Consider the following 8,539-nt stretch of genomic DNA (forward strand, 5'->3'; position numbering starts at 1 on the left):
TGAGCTACAAAAAGCAGAAGAGGACTTGGAGGCAGAAAGAGAGAGTGACAAAAACAGGTAAAGTTCACCTTTTACAGAGCACAAAGGAAGTATGTTTGTGAGGGATTAGCTCTGCTAATTAACTTTTGTGGAGGGTGAACTGACACACACCAATAGGTGTATCAGAAGCACAGCCACAGAACCCATACTATTTTCTATGTTTATACATAATTTGAACTCTGAAAGTAAAAATAAAATAGAAAGCATCTGTATAAGATGGTATAGTCTATAAATTCACATATGCCCAAGGAAGGGTAAAAGGAAGAGTGCTGCTAAAAAGACAAAGTAAGACACATTTTATAAAATTAAAACTCCTGGGTGGTATTGTCTGCAGTTCTGCCAATTAGATGTTTTGTTGTTTTTAATGCAGTTAAACATGGTCTACTTCATTTTTTTTTTTTTGACGCAGAATAAAAACTGAAAAACATGGTTTACTTCAGATGAAAGAGCTGTAAAGTTATTATTGTTTCTTCTCAAAACAGAAAGAATTGTTAAAAGCAGAAAAAGAGTCATCAAAATCCTCTGGAGTATTATTTAAATCAGTACAAATTGTGATGCAACCTATATAACTAAATTTAGTAAAACAACTCAATCAATTATGGCATATCAGTACTTTAAGCTACTAAACATGCATTCAAAACTTATAGAAACGCCAAACACTATTCATGATATATTAAAAATGAAGAGAGAATATGTAATTATGTATTTAGTGTAATTGCAGCTATATAGAAATATCCGTAATTTTTGTGAAATGGGCAATAATAAAAAGTATTGTTTTATGTTAGTACTATAAGTGAATTCAAAATACTTGATATTTTCTTCAATGTAATATCTTTAAAATAAAATGGTGATTACTAGCAAATTGGAAATATGTAATTAAAATAATCATTATAGCCTGAATTATTTAAATTCAGATACCACAGAATAGTGTCACCCTAATAATTTCCACTAAAAATGATAGTCCATAGAATTTTATCAATGAAACATGTTCTGTTAGTAGAGAGATCATCATAGTAAAATTGGTGTTGGTATCAAATATCACTATCCTGTACATCAAAATATTTTTTAAAAAACAAATCAAGTAACTTATTGTCTCCCTAATGAAATTCTGGAAATTCATATTCCCTGACACAATGCTTATTCCTAGAAAACGTGATTAGAAACAACATAGAATTATCTTCAATAACCAAAATATTGCAGGGGCAGGGAGATGATAGTACCAAATCTCTTCTTTATATATATATATATTTGTGAACTGACAGGGAATTAAAATGCAAAAGCATAAAAGAGGGTTTTATTTTTCATTAGAAAAAAATAAAAATGCATCCAAGAAATACATAGCTAGGAAGTTAATAGGAAGGAATTTAGTATGGTACTCAGAATGCTCTGCAGTTAAAAGACTTGACCATTTTTTATTTTACTTAATGAAATTTGCGAGTTTCAACCCAAATCAAATTTGAGATCAAATTTTAAGTCACCTGTACTTAAGGATTTCCCTCTGAAATAGCCACTTTTCTAACTCCAGAGGTTGCCAATTTCTGCTCTTGTCCCATAAATTATATTGATTGAGTGATGTGTCAGAAAGGACAGGGTTACAGTTCCAAGTATGTGGTACACAGAGATCAGCCAACCATTTAAGAATGTTAAACGGTCAATCAATATTCTTGATTCTGGTGAGGTTCATAAATTTGTACTTTTGAAAAATAATAAGCCATTGTGCATTATTTTGTCATATAGAAGTCTCTATCACTAATTTCCAAAAGTCTCTACACCACTCCTGATTATCCTCTTTGCTTAGGAAAAGTGCAGAAAAGTGTTCCTTTCTTATGTTCCACAAGGTGGCCATTTCTCTTTTCATGGCTTCTTGTTTCTAGAACAAATAAAAACGTTCAGTGGATGATGTCAAGGTATTCTGTGCTGAATCTCTCATACACCTAGTATTTCGTTTCTCTGATTACAGCAAATAGTCTCCAAGGTGAGAAAAAAATGCTTTATTGATATTTTTGTAATGTTCAGTTATCCACTCTCCTTCCAGCTACATTCCTTTGCTTTCAATGAAGCTTTTAAAAATATAAAGACAGGATCTTTCTTTGTTGCCCATGCTGAAGTGCAATGGTGCAAACATAGCTCACTATAACATCAAACTCCTGACTCAAGTGATCCTCCCACCTCAGCTTCCCAAGTAGACTGTGGGTGCGCCCCACCATGCCCAGCTATTTATTTTTATTTTTGTAGAGAAAGGGTCTTGAACTCCTGGCTTCAAGGGATCATCCCGCCTCGACCTCCCAAAGCACTAAAATTACAGGCATGAGCCACCATGCTTGGCATTAATGAAACAACATCAAAAAAAAAAAAAAAAAAAAAAAAAAAGCTATCACCTCACCTCATCAAGAGGTTTTTAAATAATTCAAAACTAAATATCCCAATATTATTCCAATCATAGTACTTAAGGCATGGTGTACAATAAATGTCGGTGAAATTAGTAAAATACACCTACTATCCTTTTCCACCTCACTCTCACCTGAATCCTCATAACAGTTTTTAATATCTTTTTCTGATATTTTAATATATTGTTCTGCTTTATACTAATTTTCTGTTTTCATATTATCTCCCATTAAGGCATCTGAATATAATAGAAAGGGCATAGGGTTAAGATTTAGATAGGCAGATGAATTTCAGATTCCACCACTTAGTGCCTCTATAACTTTAGATAAGCTCTTTCATCCCTCTGAGCCTCAATTTCATCATGTGTAAAATGGAGATAGTTATACTTATCTGATACAATTCAAAGAATTAAATGAGATGAGCATGAAGTTAGTCAATAAATGTTTCTTAGTATCTTATCTATCACAAACTAGACTATGAGAGTTTTGTCCATTGTACCAGTTTTAATGTTTTTTTTAACCTCTTCCTCTCCTCTTAACCAGTAACTTACACAAAGCATATGTTTAACTAATGCTTGCTGAATAAAGGAATTCTATGTAGGTATATCTGTTTTAAAGAAAGAATGCCATCATAATATGAATATTTTCATATTAGTTAACAATTATTGATTTATTTCTATGTGCTAGTTCCTATAGCAAATGATTAGATGCTCTATTTTATATGTTGTGGTTTTCTATAGCAACTTCCTATGATATTCAGAAACCAAGCATTTTATTTATTTAACAAAATCTATGAATGCTATTACTTGAAATTGATACAAAGTGAAATATTTTTATCACAATGCCTGATGAAATGTGGTATTTGGTCAGGTAAAGGTCATTTAACGATTTATGACTACAATTGGATGGTGCAAATGATCTCGTATCAAAATATACCAAATGCCCTCATATTCCCCTAGTAAAGTATAGGTATAAATAAGGTTCTTTCCTCTCAATTTCTTCTTGTTCTGTGTTCCAGATTACTGTCCCCAACTCCTTACCCTAAGCTCAGTAACAGGAAAGTATTTCATAAATAACTATATTTACAAATTCCTAAAACCCATTTTATGAAATTCTATGTCAAACTTTTATATCCTTGTTTTCTATTTTAAATATAATGGCTTGTCTTAAAGCAAACAAACCAAAGAAAATACCAATATTGTTAGGCAATTCAGATATCTGCCTCACAGGGCTCTTACAAACTTCATGGTTGACAACCACAGGCAAAATAAAGGCTATGTCTACATCTAACGGCATGATACAGCGTGCATTAATCATAAGCATCATGTTTTTGCTAGTTCTGTTTTCCTTGGCATCTTAAATATTTAATATTATGCCTCATCAAGAAGGAAGGGGCATTTAAGTGATATTTGTTTACTAGTTTTTGGAAATTTGTGTTTTTATTTTTTGTTTCCAAATTGTTTGTTTTGATAGAGTTAATTTTAACAGTGTCTCTTAGGGCCATGTGTTACAAGCTAAAATAAGATTGAACTCTTTTAACCTAACTCTTGAAATTTTTTTTCCCATTCAAGTGAATTAGACTGCCTGCATGACAGAATTTCTAAAATAGTTATAATGATAATAGTAATAAGAGTGATCACTTATTGAGAACATATTATACCTCAGGCACAGTTCTGAGTGCTTTGCATGGGTTATTTTATTTAATTACCTCACATAAATCCTGTGAGGTAGGTAATATTGTTATCCCCAGTTTTACAAATGGAGAACACAACACATGGAAGTTCAGCAACTTGCCCAAAGTCGGAGCTAGCAAAGGGTAGAGGTAAACGTTAAATATCAGGCAGTCTTTCTCCAGAGATACTACAGCACCAGTTTCACACTAGTACTGAAAAGAATTCAGGATCCTAGTTAGGAAAATGCCAGATAACCTATCTTATAGTAGTATTTTATAGTACTGAAATGTCGCTTTGCACTAATCTTGGTAACACTAAACTGTGAGCTCCTCAAAAGTAAAGAGCATTTCTTATTAATCTGAGTCCATAGCTTCAAGAATACGCTTGCCGCATAAAGACTGCTGAATCAATACCACCAAGGCAATCAAACAGTAAACAAACGCAGTGTTGAAAATGCCATTTTCATAGGAAAAATCAGTCAGAAGACGGCCTGATTTGGTATACCTATTTTCATGAAGATAACTTGATTGCAGAGCAATGAACAGTGTTCCTTAAAAGATGTTTCACAATATAATTCTGGTATTACAAAGGAAGTTTACAGACCTGTGGCCTCCCTGGGGTTGAATACTCATGGCAAATTTCCACGAAATTGAAAGTGAAAAAGCAACTGAGAGGGCTTAACATTTTGAAGACTAAAACAGATGAAATTTGGTAGTGTAGCAACATACTGATCCAAAGCAACAAGCGAATGTATTTATTCATGTATTCATTCAAGAAACGTATGTTGAGTGCCCACTGTATGCAAGATGCATTTCTGGGTGCAAAGGACACAGTGTGAATAAGAAACACAAGGTTTCTACCTCGTTGTACTTATATCTAGAAGAAGCCAAACAGTATACAAATATACAAGTAGATATATGGTATAATGTCATATACTGGTAAAAATTAATAAGAAATTAAAATATGCCAGTTGGAAAGAGTGACTATGGGTGCCCAACTTTACAGAAGGATGTTAGGTAGCATCTGCATTAAAACTTGAAAGTACAATGTCTAAATACGCTGAGGCAGGAAAGAGTTTATCCTTTTCAAGTAGCAGAAAGCAGGCAGGGGTGGCTCTTGCAAAGTGAATGAGTGCAAGAGGGGAATAACATGAGGCCAGAGAGGCAGGAAGGTTCTATAAGTTTACAACTTATAGAATCTTGTAAACCATGGTAAAGATTTAAGATTTAATTCTAATGATAGCAAGGATCCATTGATGGATTTCAATCAGGAAAGTGATAGTATCATTTCAGAACTTAATAGAATTTTCAATTTTATTGACAGATAACATTTAAATTTAAAATTTAGCATCTCCCTGAAACAAATCCAACCTTGTTGCCCATTGTATATTTTTAAAAAGGTTTTTCAGAGCTCTGGAAAGAGCTATATAGAACTGTCTATGGTACCTTCAGGAAAAAATCATTAAATATAATTTATTGTTATGCACCGAGTATTGTAGGGATGTGATTAAAGGCAGCAAACTTGTTCAAATAAAATAAGACCTGCCACGAACCTTCATCCAAGCCTTGAACCAAGCATTTTTAAAAAGTGTGGTTTATATAAGTTTGCTCAACTCAACAACATGATCATTTTTCTTTTTTGTGTTTTTGTCATTTTCCCAAATCATGAGAAAGATATTTATTTCTCGTTCAACCTAAAAATAAAACTATACGCCACACAGTGTTACAGTTAAAGGAAAAAAGAGGCAAATATGTTTTATTTAAAAATTTAGTTGTAAGGACAAAACCAAAATGCAGGGTAGAAGAATGCCATAAATCAGTCAAAAATGGTCTTAGCTCAAACAGCACCTACTCAGAGTGACCTTTCTAAAATTTCTTCTCACCTCCTGGCATAGCTATACTTGTTCACATTATTCTACTCTCTACTTCAGTTTTTAGATTTCATTTATCACTAAGTATTACTAGTTTATTGTCTCACTCCCCCCAACCTTATAGTATAAAACTCATTAAAAGTGTATTCATCTGTATACCAATCTATTCCCAGTTTCTAGCGTAGTACCTAGTTCTTAGTGGGCATGCATTAAATATTTGATATATGTTGATCATTCTACATACAAATATTTATTAAGCATCTATTAATATACACTATAAAGTTGTGTGAATACTCAAAGAAAAATAAAACATGGTTCTGACACTCCAAGTACTTATCCTTCAAGTATCTATAATGAGGTATGCATGTAAAACACCTCGGAGCATGTTCAGTATCTAAACCAGAAGCTCAGCTTACAACCAGAAAAAAAGGGGAAAAGAATGACTAATTATAGCTATAATTGTAAGAGCCCTCTACTTTACTGCAGGATATATCATTGTTACTTGAAATCCTCCTTATCTAAAAGTACAGAGACCTTCACACCCTCTAAGAGTCAGTGGCAAGGGTTGATCCTTTAAAATAGGCACGAGAGATACATAAACATTTTATTATCAGCATATTATAACAAAATACACTTATTAAGGATCCTTATTGCAGGTTTTTCTGCCAAGAGTTTGGAGAAAGAGGAGGCTTATTTTCAGATAATTTAGATAAAAGTAGATCAGGGTTCTAAATTGTTAGAATTAACTCACTCATGCTATTTTGGGGCTTAGTAGCATTGATTAAAGTCTCGCATATTCTACCACTTGTCTGAACTTAGGAAAGACATAAATTATTATTGAAATTATCACACTGATATCCATCTCCTAGGTACTGTGGATGAAACAACCACTAATGCAAAAATATACTGATAAAACATTTTTGTCAATTTTACCTGTTTTTGCAAAGAACCTTTGGCCTTAAGGTTTTCTTGATGCTGTAATGGTAACCAAACACATGACAATATTTTAATGCAGATTTCATTTTCAGTATCTAGAGTCACACTATTTGGTTTATTTTATCTCCCACCTATACTCCTCAACCTATTCGACAATCTGCCAGAGAATCAATTAAGGTGATTCATCAGTATTTCAGACAACATCTTCTATCTCAGCAAAGATTGACCATTATCATTACAAAATACACATCTGTGTCAAACCATGGAGAATTATGCCTCAGTACACTTACAGCCATAAAGAGAGAAGCATGGAATATTTTAATATTCAGCCTCCTTACAAGAAGGCTGAAATACTCTCTGCTTCAAAGGTAATCATGTGATAAATTCTAAAATTAATCAAAAAGAGAATTGGTTTAAAATAATTCTTTTTAAATAAGGCACATATTCTTCCTTGCAGTTTTAGATTTCATTTTCCTTAGCCCAAACTGTGCAATCTCTGTCTGGTGGTCATGCAGCCAGCCTGGATGGGCATTGCTAAAGCTGTGTGCCAAAGTGCGGGAGAGCTTTGCAGCACTGGGAGCTGACAGACCATTAGGCAGATTGGGACTCTGTGCAGCTGTCTGGATGGTGCTGGAATTGCTGCACTCTTTGTCACAGGATTATGTTGCCAGAGGGACTGCAAACCTGCTCTTTAAACACCTTTATTTCCTTTGATGTGAATTTGATCTGAGGGAATTCAGATTTTTTTGAGAATAGTCTCATCTGGAAAAAATAAAGCACTTTCAAATGCCTGTATTCTAATATTTTTACGCTATCATGAGCAACTCAAGTTTTCCTCATGGTCACATATGATTATTTGCTAGGCTCCTTTTTAAAGGATCATTTGAATCCTTATGTTCAACTCTTTTGCACACTCAGTTTTCTTCATTAGCCAAGCATTCTGCATGTATATTATGCACTTTGACCTTTTGAATTCTGTTTGTGCCTGTTTTCACTAGGTCAGGTTCTTGAACACTGAGTATCAAAAATAGGATTCAAAAATCAATCTCCAGCTCAAATTTCGTAGGGGCAACACTTAACTTCCTATCTGTTTTGATTACTATTAGTGGTTATTAATTGACTGTTTTTTCAAATTTTAATTACATGTTCTCTATTTGTTTAATACCTGTATTTTAAATTGACAAATCAAGAGTTACTGTTATTATCCTCATTTTTATAATTAACCTGTCAAATGTATAACACATAACTTACATCATCTCTGTGGGAGTTTTAGTCATTTGGATGATAATTTCCATTCCACGGAAACACTGCTGGTGAAGTTTGAAGAATAATTTACTACATTGTTCCTAATAAAAACATAACTTTCTGTTTCTATCTCTAAGTGAAGTGACATGATATACTGTATAAGGATGTGTATATGTCCATACCATCCATATGCATGTACATAGCTTGCATTTCACAGATCATAATAAAAGTTAAAAGTGAATACATGTTAAATAATCAGAGGTGTCATAAATATTCACTGTGCAGGATTTCCTCAATAGGCTGTCAGCCTGCTGTAGATTACTCTGCAGACACAGCATAACCTTACTTAAACATGGGTCTCTTGAGAGCAATAGAGACACACTGAAAAGTAG

This window comes from Macaca mulatta, chromosome X (genome assembly GCF_049350105.2).
Source record: "Macaca mulatta isolate MMU2019108-1 chromosome X, T2T-MMU8v2.0, whole genome shotgun sequence".
Lineage (NCBI taxonomy): Eukaryota > Metazoa > Chordata > Mammalia > Primates > Cercopithecidae > Macaca > Macaca mulatta.